The sequence below is a fragment of the Triticum urartu genome, chromosome 1 (assembly GCF_003073215.2).
Source record: "Triticum urartu cultivar G1812 chromosome 1, Tu2.1, whole genome shotgun sequence".
NCBI lineage: Eukaryota > Viridiplantae > Streptophyta > Magnoliopsida > Poales > Poaceae > Triticum > Triticum urartu.
In genome coordinates this window covers 94918922-94934145 of record NC_053022.1, presented here as the reverse complement: position 1 = coordinate 94934145, position 15224 = coordinate 94918922, and positions in this window count along the sequence as shown.

Sequence of the window (15224 nt, the reverse complement as noted above, 5' to 3'; positions counted from 1 at the left end):
ATCTTGATGTATCGCGAGCTTTACTATTATATTTGGATCCTATGATGTTTTCTCCCCCCTCTACTCTCTTGTAATGGATTGAGTTTCCCCTTTGAAGTTATCTTATCGGATTGAGTCTTTAAAGATTTGAGAACACTTGATGTATGTCTTGCCGTGCATATCTCTGGTGACAATGGGATATCACGTGATTCACTTGATGTATGTTTTGGTGATCAACTTGCGGGTTCCGCCCATGAACCTATGCATAAGGGTTGGCACACGTTTTCGTCGTGATTCTCCGGTAGAAACTTTGGGGGCACTCTTTGAGGTTCTATGTGTTGGTTGAATAGATAAATCTGACATTGTGTGATGCATATCGTATAATCATACCCACGGATACTTGAGGTGACATTGGAGTATCTAGGTGACATTAGGGTTTTGGTTGATTTGTGTCTTAAGGTGTTATTCTAGTACGAACTCTAGGGCTGTTTGTGACACTTATAGGAATAGCCCAATGGATTGATTGGAAAGAATAACTTTGAGGTGGTTTCGTACCGTACCATAATCTCTTCGTTTGTTCTCCGCTATTAGTGACTTTTGAGTGACTCTTTGTTGCATGTTGAGGGATAGTTATGTGATCCAATTATGTTATTATTGTTGAGAGGACTTTCACTAGTGAAAGTATGAACCCTAGGCCTTGTTTCAACGCATTTCAATACCGTTATGCTCACTTTTATCATTAGTTACCTTGCTGTTTTTATATTTTCAGATTACAAAAACCTATATCTACCATCCATATATCACTTTTATCACCATCTCTTCGCCGAACTAGTGCACCTATACAATTTACCATTGTATGGGGTGTGTTGGGGACACAAGAGACTCTTTGTTATTTGGTTGCAGGGTTGCTTGAGAGAGACCATCTTCATCCCACGCCTCCTACGGATTGATAAACCTTAGGTCATCCACTTGAGGGAAATTTGCTACTGTCCTACAAACCTCTGCACTTGGAGGCCCAACAACGTCTACAAGAAGAAGGTTGTGTAGTAGACATCAAGCTCTTTTCTGGCGCCGTTGCCGGGGAGGTTAGCGCTTGAAGGTATATCTTTAGATCTTGCAATCGAATCTTTTTGTTTCTTGTTTTAGCACTAGTTTAGTTTATAAAAGAAAACTAAAAAATGGAATTAAGTTTTCCTCGTACGGTTCATCTTTTTAATATCTTTCGTGAGTATGATGGAAAGGAAAATTGTACCAAAGTGTTAGAATAAGAATGCATTAAAATGTTTGGCATTAAACCTTTGAATGATGAGCATGATTGCAATGTTGTTAGTATGAATTCCTTGAATATCTATGATGCTAATGATATGCAAAGCCACAAGCTTGGGGAAGCTATGTTTTATGAAGATGATATTTTTGTTCCCCAAGCTTTGATGAGCAAATTTACTATGATGAAAGCATGCCTCCTATCTATGATGATTATTGTGATGACATGTATGCTTTAAAGAATAATGATAACCATGAAACTTGTCATCTTGATCTCAATTTTCAATCACATGATAGTTATTTTGTTGAGTTTTCTCCCACTATTATTCATGATGCTACTGAAAATTATTATGAGGGAGGAATATATGCTTGTAGGAATTGCAATAATACCAAGTTTCCTCTCTATGTGCTTAAAGTTTTGAAGTTATGCTTGTTTTACCCAACTTTATTCTTATTCCTTGCTTTTTGCTCCTGCTTAGTAATAAATAATTTATCTAGCCGCTGTTATGATTGAGTTTTTATGTTTTAATTAGTGTTTGTGCCAAGTAGAACCGTTGGGAAGACTTGGGGAAAGTCTTGTTGATCTTGCTGTAAAAAACAGAAACTTTAGCGCTCACGAGAATTGCTGCCATTTTTTACTCGAGAGTGCTATTTAGTTTATTCTTTTTGCAGATGATTAATAGATAATTCCTCACGTCCAGAAATTTATTTTAGAATTTTTGAGGTTTCAGAAGTTTGCGTTAGTTACAGATTACTACAGACTGTTCTGTTTTTGACAGATTCTTTTTTTGACAGATTCTGTATTTCATGCGTTGTTTACTTATTTTGATGAATCTATGGATAGTAAAAGAGTTTATAAACCATATAGAAGTTGGAATACAGTAGGTTTAACACCAATATAAATAAAGAATGAGTTCATTACATTACCTTGAAGTGGTGTTTTGTTTTCTTTCTCTAACGGAGCTTATGAGTTTTCTGTTAAGTTTTGTGTTGTGAAGTTTTCAAGTTTTGGGTAAAGATTCGATGGACTATGGAATAAGGAGTGGTAAGAGCCGAAGATTGGGGATTCCAAAGGCACCCCAAGGTAATATTCAAGGACAACCAAAAGCCTAAGCTTGGTGATGCCCCGGAAGGCATCCCCTCTTTCGTCTTCGTTCATCGGTAACTTTACTTGGAGCTATATTTTTATTCACCACATGATATGTGTTTTTCTTGGAGCATCATTTTATTTTCTTGTGTTTTGCTTTCTGTTTGAATAAAATACCAAGATCTGAAATTCTTAAATGTTAGAGGGTCTTCATATAGTTGCATGATTATTTGACTACTCATTGATCTTCACTTATATCTTTCGGAGTAGTTTGTCGTTTGCTCTAGTGCTTCACTTATATCTTTTTAGAGCACGGTGGTGGTTTTATTTTGAAGAATTAGATGAACTCTCGTACTTCACTTATATTATTTTGAGAGTCTTTAGAACAGCATGGTAGTTTGCTTTGGTTATGAAACTAGTCCTAATATGATGGGCATCCAAGAGGGATATAATAAAAACTTTCATATAAAGTGCATTGAATACTATGAGAAGTTTGATACTTGATAATTGTTTTGAGATATGGGGATGGTAATATTAGAGTCATGCTAGTGAGTAGTTGTGGATTTGAGAAATACTTGTGTTAAAGTTGGTGATTCCCGTAGCATGCACGTATGGTGAACCATTATGTGATGAAATCGGAGCATGATTTATTTATTGATTGTCTTCCTTATGAGTGGTGGTCGGGGACGAGCGATGGTCTTTTCCTACCAATCTATCCCCCTAGGAGCATGCGCTTAGTACTTTGTTTCAATAACTAATAGATTTTTGCAATAAGTATGTGAGTTCTTTATGACTAATGTTGAGTCCATGGATTATACGCACTCTCACCCTTCCACCATTTCTAGCCTCTCTAATACCGCACACCTTTCGCCGGTATCATAAACCCACCATATACCTTCCTCAAAACAGCCACCATACCTACCTATCATGGAATTTACATAGCCATTCCGAGATATATTTCCATGCAACTTTCCACCGTTCCGTTTGTTATGACACGCTTCATCATTGTCATATTGCTTTGCATGATTATGTAGTTGACATCGTATTTGTGGCAAAGCCACCATTCATAATTCTTTCATATATGTCACTTATGCATCATTGCACATCCCGATACACCGCCGGAGGCATTCATATAGAGTCATATCTTGTTCTAAGTATCGAGTTGTAATTCTTGAGTTGTAAGTAAATAAAAGTGTGATGGTCATCATTATTAGAGCATTGTCCCAGTGAGGAAAGGATGATGGAGACTATGATTCCCCCACAAGTCGGGATGAGACTCCGGACGAAAATAAATAAATAAAAGAGGCCAAAGAAGCCCAAATAAAAAATGAAGAGAAAAGAGTCCATAAAAAAAGAGGAGGCCCAAATAAAAAAATAATAAAAAATATGAGAGAAAAAGAGAGAAGGGGCAATGCTACTATCCTTTTACCACACTTGTGCTTCAAAGTAGCACCATGATCTTCATGATAGTGTCAGGACCCCGATTCCAAGTCACAGCGATCTAGCCGGTAACACCTCATATCACTTTGCGGCCTCACACACGGTATTCCCACGGGTGTCACCTTACCATGGCCCGGGACCGTTTGCGCCTTTTGGCTCACGTATATGATAGTGTCGCCAGCATCCATATGATAGAGAACCCGGGCCGACATGGCTAGTCGTGAACCCAAAGCGGCACCAACCTATGGGGACAGGCATACATGAATCACATCGAGCATGTCGGTTAGCAGCGTGTGAATCCGGGCTATAGCACTGGGCTAACAGGACTCCGGGAACCCGGGCTATAGCAGGCTAGGCAGGACTCCGGATGTCACCGCGTGACATTTCCCCGAAGGGACAGACACAGGAACGAAGTGAAACGCATGCCGGCCAGTCAAGTGTCCTGAGCAGTAGTGCTGGGCTAGCAGGACTCCGGTGAACCGGGCTGTAGCGGACTACTATGGCTCATGAAAGCACTAGACTACATTTCCCCATAAGAGAGGCTGCCAAGGATAAACAACTAGATTATCGGATCCCACACATACCAAGCATTTCAATCATACACACAATATGCTCGATATGTGTAAATACAACATGGCATCACAACATAACTGTACGACTCAAGTAGTTATTCATTAGGCTCCGAGGAGCGAGATATTACAAACATGGGTCTCATGACCCAACAATCATAGCATACAAATCAAAGCACATGCAGAAGCTTAACATGTCTGAGTACAGACATCTACAAATGAAAGAGGCTAAGAAGCCTGACTATCTACCAGATCCTGCCGAGGGCACAAGATCGTAGCTGAGGTATCAAGCTAAACGTCGAAGTCCACGCGGAACTACTAGCGAGACTGAAGTCTCTCTGCAAAAACATAAATTAAGCAAACGTGAGTACAAATGTACTCAGCAAGACTTACATCAGAACTAACTACATATGCATCGGTATCAACAAGGGGGGGGGGTGGTGGAGTTTAACTGCAGCAAGCCAGCTTTGACTCAGTGGCTAACCTGAACTACGACTGCAAGCAACTCTTTTGAGGTGGCGCACACAAGTCCACATATTCACCATATCAATACACCACTATGGATCCGCTCCCGCCTCCCTACGAGAACGCCATCCATAGCACTCACGCTTATCTTGCGAGTTTTAGAGAATCCACTTTCACTTGTCTATGAACTATGCAAGGGGTCCAAGTTTCCATATCCGAGGAATCCGGCTATTCGAATAGATAATGATAACCCTGCAGGGGTGTACTTCTTCACACACGCTCCCACCACTTACCATCGTTTACACGACATGTACTCGGCAACCTTCAAGCGGAAGCCCAACGAGGGTGTCGACCACGGCCTACCTAAACACTTAAGTCTATAGTCCATGTTTATCGCCTATCCAGGTTCCATCCGCAGGGAGTCCGGCCGAGGTTTCCACATACGGCCCCGAACGATGTGAACAGGGTTCCCGAGACACCAAACGGGCGCCCGGTACACCGTGCCATGGTGTATCTACCGCATCATAGCCCACCCCTAGGGTCAGCGCTACGCACGGCCACCAACACATATCCTACAAACACCAGAAACTAGTTGCAACTCCTGGACAGAGTACTAGGGTGATTAAGAAGCCGAGAGGGTCAATTAAGGATCCCAATGAGTGGTAGTAGCTGTTCATGGATCACAGACATAGAACTCAGTTCTTGAGGACGGTTTCAATGAGACAACCCACCATGTACTCCTACATGGCCTCTCACCGCTACCTTATCCAAAACGTGTTCACACACTTAGCTCACACACAGTAGGCCATGTTCACACACCTCCGATTCATTCCCGATGAATCAGACCTGACACAACTCTATGCAATAGCAGGCATGAAAAATAAGCATAAATGAGTAGGCACATCAGGGCTCAAACAACTCCTACTCATGCTAGTGGGTTTCATCTATTTACTGTGGCAATGACAGGTCATGCAGAGGATAAGGGGTTCAACTACCACAACAAGTAACAGATGAATCGTTGTTGTCCTAATGCAGTAAAAGAGAGAAGGAGTGAGAGAATGGGTTTGTATTGGAATGAACAAGGGGGTTTTGCTTACCTGGCACTTCTGAAGATGATATAACTCTTCATCGGTGTCATCGGACTCATCGTCGGAACGAACGTCTACCGAGAGGGAACAGCCACCGGCAAACACAAAAGGAACCGCAATCAATGCAATGCACATACATATGAATGATATGTCATATTAAGGTACTGAATTGACCTAGTGCAACAGTTAGTCATATTCATTGAAGTGGAATTCAAACCTATAGCAAACATTTTCTGGATTAAATTAAACCCAGAAAATAGATTATTGTGTCAGCACTGCATCATGCTGACCTTAGCAGGTCAACAGAACTGTCCCGGGTCAAACCTGACATGTGGGGTCCATACGTCAGTGACACTGGGCTGGTTTGTGTGTATGACAGGTGGGACCGGTCAATGTTGACTTGACCAAAGTCAAAGCTGACACATGGGGTCCACCCATATTAGCACTAATCTTAACAGAAAATTAGACTAACCTAATTAGTCACAGGGTCCCACATGTCAGTGGCTCTAGAGGGGTCATTAGTGGGCTCATTAGCAACTAATGATGTCGCCACGTCGGCCTCGCCGGAATCTGGCCGGCGGCAACCATTCCGCATGGCGGAGGCGTCGGGTTTTGCCATCCGGCGACCATTGGGCTCGCGGTTTGGCCCTATGGGTTGCTGGACGTGCACCGCATCCAACGGAGCAGGCCGCTGGGCGAGGAGAGATCGGGAACTACGGCGGCGACCACTTGGGCGGCGGCCGGAGCTACGGGCGTGCTCAGGTTGGAGCTAGGGGGCACGTGGGGAGGAGCTGGTGGGCGCTATAGGCTCCTGGAGCCGCGCTGAGCACAGCGGTGTGCTCGGCTTCGAGCTACGTTTGCTCTAGCCACGGTGGCGAGGAAGGGCAACGGCGGCGAGCTTCAGTGACGGCAGGGAACGGTGCTACGGCAAGGAAACGACGCGGGGAAGAGTGGGTAACGACGGCAGAGCTCACAGGGAGTCAGACGGTGGTCTCAGCGGGCTCGGGGATGGCCTGATGGTGACGAATCAAGCGGCAGGGATCGCCGGCACCGAGGTTGAAGAAGACGTCCGGGACGGTGATGCGATGCTCCCCCGGTTGTTTGGCTCGGTGTGGACGAGGAGGGCGAAGATGCGGAGCTCGGGGTCGCAGTGAGGGAGCAAGGGAGTGGTTGTGGCCGCGGTGAACGGTGTCGGTGCGCTCCGGCTCGTTCAGTCGGCCATGGGAGAGAGAGCAGAGGGGAGGGGAGAGGTTGCAGGCGAGGGAGAGAGAGGTCAGGGGTCTCTGGGCGTGTCCAGGCGCGAGGGAGAGGCAGGAGGTGGCAAGCAGGAGCTGGAGCCTACGGCCTGCGCGGGCGCTCTCTCGCGGCGACAGCAGCAGCTTTGGGGCGAGGGGAGGAAGACGACAGGAGGAGCCCCTGGTGGGCTAGGCTGGCTTTGCCCAGTGTTGGGCCGGTTGGTGGGCTGCACAGGTGAGGCCAGGTACGATTCCTTTTCTCTCTTTTATTTCAGTTTTCTATTTCTTTTATTCTGTTTTGAATTAGTAAAAATACTAATCCACTTTGTAAAATCCTGAAAATAATTGTGGGTAGTGTTTGGATTATTTCCAACAACCCAAAACTAGTTTCAGAGTTATTAGAGCATTTAAAAATATTTATAGGATTTAAATGCTCCAATTCAAATACGATATGAGTTAATTCAAAAACCATAAATGCCTTGGAAAAATGTGCATGCCCTCTGGTAAAGGTTTTAACCTTTTTCCATAAATATTGAACATTTTTGAAGGGCATTTTGGGTTCATTGAAAATATTTTTATTTGAACCTAGTTGAATTTATTTGGTGCTAGGGTTTGAACATCCCCAATTCAAATTTCATAAATTTAAACATGATGCATAGATGATCTTAGATGCCCTAGTTGTGACAGATAGAGAGTCTCCTATGTTGTCACTTTCATATACTAGTGGGAATCTTTCATTATAGAACTTGCCTTGTATATTCCAATGATGGGCTTCCTCAAAATGCCCTAGGTCTTCGTGAGCAAGCAAGTTGGATGCACACCCACTAGTTTCTCTTTGAGCTTTCATACACTTATAGCTCTAGTGCATTCATTGCATGGCAATCCCTACTCACTCACATTGATATCTATTGATGGGCATCTCCATAGCCCGTTGATACGCCTAGTTGATGTGAGACTATCTTCTCCTTTTTGTCTTCTCCACAACCACCATTCTATTCCACCTATAGCGCTATGTCCATGGCTCACGCTCATGTATTGCGTGAAGATTGAAAAAGTTTGAGAACATCAAAAGTATGAAACGATTGATTGTCTTGTCATCAGGGTTGTGCATGATTTAAATATTTTTTCTGGTGAAGATGGAGCATAGCCAAACTATATGATTTTGTAGGGATAACTTTCTTTGGCCATGTTATTTTGAGAAGACATGATTGCTTAGTTAGTATGCTTGAAGTATTATTGTTTTTATGTCAATATTAAACTTTTGTCTTGAATCTTATGGATCTGAATATTCTTGCCACAATAAAGAGAACTACATGGATAAATATGTTAGGTAGCATTCCACATCAAAAATTCTGTTGTTATCAGTTACCTACTCAAGGACGAGCATGAATTAAGCTTGGGGATGCTGATACGTCTCCAACGTATCTATAATTTTTGATTGTTCCATGCTATTATATTATCAACCTTGGATGTTTTATATGCATTTATATGATTTTTCGGACTAACCTATTAACCCAGAGCCCAGTGCCAGTTTCTGTTTTTTCCTTGTTTTAGAGTATCGCAGAAAAGGAATATCAAACGCAGTCCAATTGACCTGAAACTTCATGGAACTTATTTTTGGACCAGAAGAAGCCCACGGAGTATCAGAGATGGACCAGGAGAGTCCCGAGCTGCCCACGAGGGTGGGGGGCACGCCCACCTGCCTTGTGGACATCCCAGAGGTCCACCGATGTACTTCTTCCTCCCATATATACCCATATACCCTAAAAACTTCGGGGAGCACAATAGATCGGGAGTTCCGCCGCCAGAAGCCTCTGTAGCCACCGAAAGCCAATCTAGACCCGTTCCGGCACCCTGCTGGAGGGGGAATCCCTCTCTGGTGGCCATCTTCATCATCCTGGTGCTCTCCATGATGAGGAGGGAGTAGTTCTCCCTCGGGGCTGAGGGTATGTACCAGTAGCTATGTGTTTGATCTCTCTCTCTCTCTCTCGTGTTCTTGAGGTGATACGATCTTGATGTATCGCGAGATTTACTATTATATTTGGATCCTATGATGTTTTCTCCCCCCTCTACTCTCTTGTAATGGATTGAGTTTCCCCTTTGAAGTTATCTTATCGGATTGAGTCTTTAAAGATTTGAGAACACTTGATGTATGTCTTGCCGTGCGTATCTCTGGTGACAATGGGACATCACGTGATTCACTTGATGTATGTTTTGGTGATCAACTTGCGGGTTCCGCCCATGAACCTATGCAAAGGGGTTGGCACACGTTTTCGTCGTGATTCTTCGGTAGAAACTTTGGGGCACTCTTTGAGGTTCTTTGTGTTGGTTGAATAGATAAATCTGAGATTGTGTGATGCATATCGTATAATCATACCCACGGATACTTGAGGTGACATTGGAGTATCTAGGTGACATTAGGGTTTTGGTTGATTTGTGTCTTAAGGTGTTATTTTAGTATGAACTCTAGGGCTGTTTGTGACACTTATAGGAATAGCCCAACAGATTGATTGGAAAGAATAACTTTGAGGTGGTTTCGTACCCTACCATAATCTCTTCGTTTGTTCTCTGCTATTAGTGACTTTGGAGTGACTCTTTGTTGCAAATTGAGGGATAGTTATGTGATCCAATTATGTTATTATTGTTGAGAGGACTTGCACTAGTGAAAGTATGAACCCTAGGCCTTGTTTCAACGCATTGCAATACCGTTACGCTCACTTTTATCATTAGTTACCTTGCTGTTTTTATTTTTTCAGATTACAAAAACCTATATCTACCATCCATATATCACTTGTATCACCATCTCTTCACCGAACTAGTGCACCTATGCAATTTACCATTGTATTGGGTGTGTTGGGGACACAAGAGACTCTTTGTTATTTGGTGGCAGGGTTGCTTGAGAGAGACCATCTTCATTCTACGCCTCCTACGGATTGATAAACCTTAGGTCATCCACTTGAGGGAAATTTGCTACTGTCCTACAAACCTCTGCACTTGGAGGCCCAACAACGTCTACAAGAAGAAGGTTGTGTAGTAGACATCACATGCCTCTACTATGACACATGCGCGCCTCTACTACGACACCTGCCCTTCCTTATACAGCCACAGTTCATCAATGCAGCCTGCAGATAGACCGATCGACCAGTATGTACGTACACATTCGCGACCAGAATGACAACGGTATGTACGCTTCGACTAGGTGGGTCCCGACTGTCACGCACTTCCTTGCGTGATGTAGTTGGTGTGTCCCAGCAGTCAGGGGGCGAGTCATTTTTTACGCGTAATATGGACTCACTTCCTTGCGTGCAAAGATGTAGCTGGTGGGTCCCAGTAGTCAAGGGGAAAAGTTTTTTTCGCGAAATACAGTGGCCCGTCCGGTGGGTCCCTGCTTTCAGGTGGAGGAATCATTATTTTCCGCGTAATAAGGAGGCACTTCCTTGCTGCAGCCGTGGACCTAGCTGTGAGCCTCTCCACATACAATACTATTTTGATGGAAGTCGTTCCTCAACCACATTGACCACGCCACACCGAGAGCACCAAGGCGGTGGACGACGGTGAGGCCTAGGCAGGGGACGACGTGGAGCCGGGGAAGATGCGGCAATGGATGCCCACACGGAGAGGAGTACGAGGGTTCTCTGGTTCGGCTTCGGTGTGAGGCTATCGTCACCGTAGAATAACAGGGGGTGTGGGTGAGTGAAGGGATGTCCTGGCTAGCAGTGGGAGTAGTAGGGGCGGTGAGGCCTCCGCGGAATCACAGCCGGCCATGGGAGGCAGGAGCAGGCGGCATGACCGGCATTGCTTTGGGCGGCTGGAGCAAGAAGACTAGAGGTTGAAGAAGCACTACGGCCGTTGGATAAACATTGTACGGTCACTGGAGCTAGAATTGTTCATATTGACTAAGTTGACGAAGCCCTCCGTCCCCGTAAACTTAGTAGGCCCGCAAGTCAGCCTCCCACTATGATGGGTCCCAGCTAGCAGGGGGAGTATTCATTTTTTGTGCGTAATAAGGAGGCACTTCCTTGCGAGCGAAGATATAGCTGGTGGGTCCGACCTGTCAGCGGGAGGGACGTTTTTTTCATGAAATACAGAGGCCGTTCTGGTGGGTCCCAGATGTCAGGTGGAGGAATCATTATTTTGCGCATAATAAGGAGGCATTTTCTTGTGTGCGGCCGTGGACCCAGCTGTCAGCCTCTTCACGTACAGTCCTCGTTCAAAAGTCGCTCGTTGACCATGCTGCACCAAGAGCACCAGGGCGGTGGACGATGGCAAGGCCTAGGAAGGGAACGACACGGAGCCGGGGAAGACTCATTAGTGGTTGCCCACGCGGTGGGGAGTACGAGGGTTTACTGGTCTGGCTGCCATCGCCGGAAAATAACAGGAGGTGTGGTTGAGTAGAGGAATGGCCTGGCCAACAATGGAGTAGGGTGGGGCGGTGCGGCAGCACATCCGGCCACGGGAGGCGGGAGCAGGCAGTCCCACCGGCGCTGGTTTGGGCGACTGGAGCAAGAAGATCAGATATTGAAGAAGTAGCACGGCCGTTGGATTAACGTCCAACGGTCACTACTGCTAGAATCGTTTGTGGACTAAGTTGACAAAGCCTTTCGTACACGTTAACCTAGTAGACCCACAAGTTAGCCTCCAAATATGTCTCAAACAGCATGCAGCCTGAAATTTCTAGCCAGATTCAAATTAATTTAAAAAATAAACATACCTTAATTTAAATCCAATGAAATTTTACCCGCACAAAACAATGAAATTTAAAATATCAAAATCCGAAAGAAAAAAGTATTTTGGAACTAATTGCATGTTTGCTGTATTTTTCATTTTACAGCCCATTTCTTATTACTTATAGCCCATTTTTTGGGAAAAATGCATCCCTCCTCGTCTTCAAAGATTTCCGGCCCAATAGGGCATAGAAAAGCAAGTAGGCCTACGTTAGTTATCCTGCAAAAAACAAAATAGATGGGCTAGCCATTTTCCCAAAGGAAAAAAAACAAAATGGACTAGTCATGTGCTAAACATATGAAATAAAAGCCTGGGCTAGACGGGCCACAGCTCCCGCACAACCCAGTTGATACCCTTCTCCGTCCCAAAAAACAAAATTACTTCGCGCACTGCTGGGTCCCTACTATCATGCTCACCATGTACCACTACTGCAGGATGCTGCTAACGCGACACTAGGAACAGAGACGCTTCGAGAAACTATGTGCGATGCAATAATCGCAAACAATGGTGGATGAAAACCGTAAAAAATGTATAAAACATTTGCGATGACGCATGCATCAAACATGGTTCAGATTTGAGTTGCGTGTGCGTTAAAGGGCATATGGTTCAGTTCAATTAACTGTTTGCGACGAGGAGGAACAAAAGAAATGGGCAGCCAGATGAAGGCGTGTACGATACACAACATACGGTTCACTTAGATGAACTATCTGTGATTAGGCAACACAAAAGAAATGGGCAGCCAGATGATGGTGTGTGCGATATACAGCATACGGTTCACTCGGATGAACTGTTTGTGATTAGGCAACACAAAAGAAATGGCCAGCCAGATCAAGGTGTGTGCCATATACGCATGCGGTTCACTCGGCCCTTGTCGTCAGTGTGTGACCTCTGTGGCAACCGTTCGCTCCCCATGTGCCTCTTTGTGTACCGTGGCAACCGTACACCGCCTCTTCGCATTTCCCTCTCGATTTGGAACTGCTGTCGCACGCTCTTCCTCCCTCCATTTGCCTTCACCCTTCCTTCTTCCATTGTTCGATCATCTTCTCCATGGAGGGAACATGCCAGAAACGACCCCGTTATTCTTTCCCCGATTTGAAAGATGACGTGGTCGAGGAACTCATTGATCGGTGTGATGCCATCACCTCGGCTAGTATGGTAGGTTTGTTCCAGACCATTCTCGACTCAACTAATAACATCATTACAAGGAACCCAAGGGTCCAAGAGCGGTTTGATCTCCCCTATCTTCTTCGCCATGACCCTGCTGACTAGCGCGGGGACGAGGGAAGCCTCGCCTTGTGCAAGTTGATGCCGCTTGATAATGATACATATGATGTTAAGATGCCATCGCTTGAGGGCAAGTGTAACACCCCGGTGTAATGATGCTACAGTAACCCCTGGGGTTAAGTTAATCATTTTGCTAAACATGTGTTTGATCATCATTGTCTCCTATCTCTTTCAAATTCCAGTTGATTTCAATTTCAAATTCTGAGTGAAATTCAAAATTGCTCAAACATGATAACTAAAAGTTCATCATGTGACAAATAATCCATAACTAATATTGGTGGTGAACCAACATTTTTGCAAAGTGTTTAAGAGGCCTAAATATTTTGAAACAGTGGTTTAAACAATTAATTAAATGCTTTTTAATTTATAAAAATTCTAACTATTTTATTCAAGTGCTAAAACCTAATGTGGTAGTGGCCTAAATTTATTAAGCTAAATTAATTACAAGTCTTATATTTTATTAAACTAATTTGTTTTAAAAAAGAAATAAGAAAACAGAAAAGCCTTAAAAGAAAAAGTAAAAAATGAAAAAGAAAACCTCCACTGTTCCCCCCACTGGGCCTTGGCCTAACGGGCCGGCCCAGCCAGCCCATTCCCCCCGGACGCCTTCTCCTATTCCCCGAGTCGTGTCGCTACAGGGGCTGGCTCCCGCCGAACCACCTCACGGGCGACGATGGCGGGTAAGCCCCCCGTGCCTCCATGCCTCCTCAATCCCCTCTCCCACTCGCCTGCCCTCCTCCTAGAGCCACCCCCTCGCTCTCCCTCTCCCTCGATCTCTCTTCCCCTCTGCCCGAGCTCCTCCGAGCAGGCTCGTCGCCGTCCGCCACTCGCAGACACGGCCACCGTCGACCCCGCGACTAGCTGAGAAGCTCGGGAGCTCCGCCATTGTCCTCTCCATCGACCGGTGGCCTCAGCTGGAGCTAGGGAGCACCGAAGCGCCGGATCCCTTTCATCCACGTCTCTGGTCGTCACCGCCCTTCTTCGTCTCCGGTGCCGTCTCTGCTGCTACTAAACCTCCGAGGGCCACCATGTGTGCCGCAAGGTGAGCCCCTATTCCTCTCCCATCTCTCTATTCTCTCTCGCGCGCCCTCTAGGTCCCCCTGCCACTACGGCCGAACCCACTGCCGTGCGAGCTCGTTGCCGGAATGGCCGTGGTGACTGAGGGAGTCCTGGATTAGGGGCTCTCCGGATAGCCGGACTATATCCTTTGGCCGGACTATTGGACTATGAAGATACAAGATTGAAGACTTCATCCCGTGTCCGGATGGGACTTTCCTTGCCGTGGAAGGCAAGCTTGGCAATACGGATATGTAGATCTCCTCCCCTGTAACCGACTCTGTGTAACCCTAGCCCCCTCCGGTGTCTATATAAACCGGAGGGTTTAGTCCGTAGGATAACAAACAATCATGCCATAGGCTAGCCTCTAGGGTTTAGCCTCTATGATCTCGTGGTAGATCAACTCTTGTAATACTCATATCATCAATATCAATCAAGCAGGACGTAGGGTATTACCTCCATAAAGAGGGCCCGGACCTGGGTAAACTTTGCGTCCCCTGCCTCCTGTGACCATCCGCCTTAGACGCACAGTTCGGGACCCCCTACCCGAGATCTGCCGGTTTTGACACCGACATTGGTGCTTTGATTGAGAGTTCCACTGTGCCGTCACCATAAGGCTCGATGGCCCATTCGATCATCGGTAATGATGCGGTCCAGGGTGAGGTTTTCCTCCCCGGACCGATCTTCATATTCGGCGGCTTCGCACTGCGGGCCAATTCGCTTGGCCATCTGGAGCAGATCGAGAGCTACGCCCTTGGCCATCAGGTTAGGTTCGGAAACTTAAACTACACTGTCGACATCCGCGGAGACTTGATCTTCAACGGATTTGAGCCCATGTCAGGTGCGCCGCACAATCACGACGAGCATGGCGTAACTCTATCGTCGGACAGTGTTCGGGAGATCGCATCTGCAACTACTCTGGCCTTCAATCCGGAGCAACTTGCGCCATCCGAGGATGGAGGGAGAGACCCTGCCATGGAGGTCGCACTCTTAGTGGCGATGGAGCCGGATACTGACTTCACCCCTAACGAGA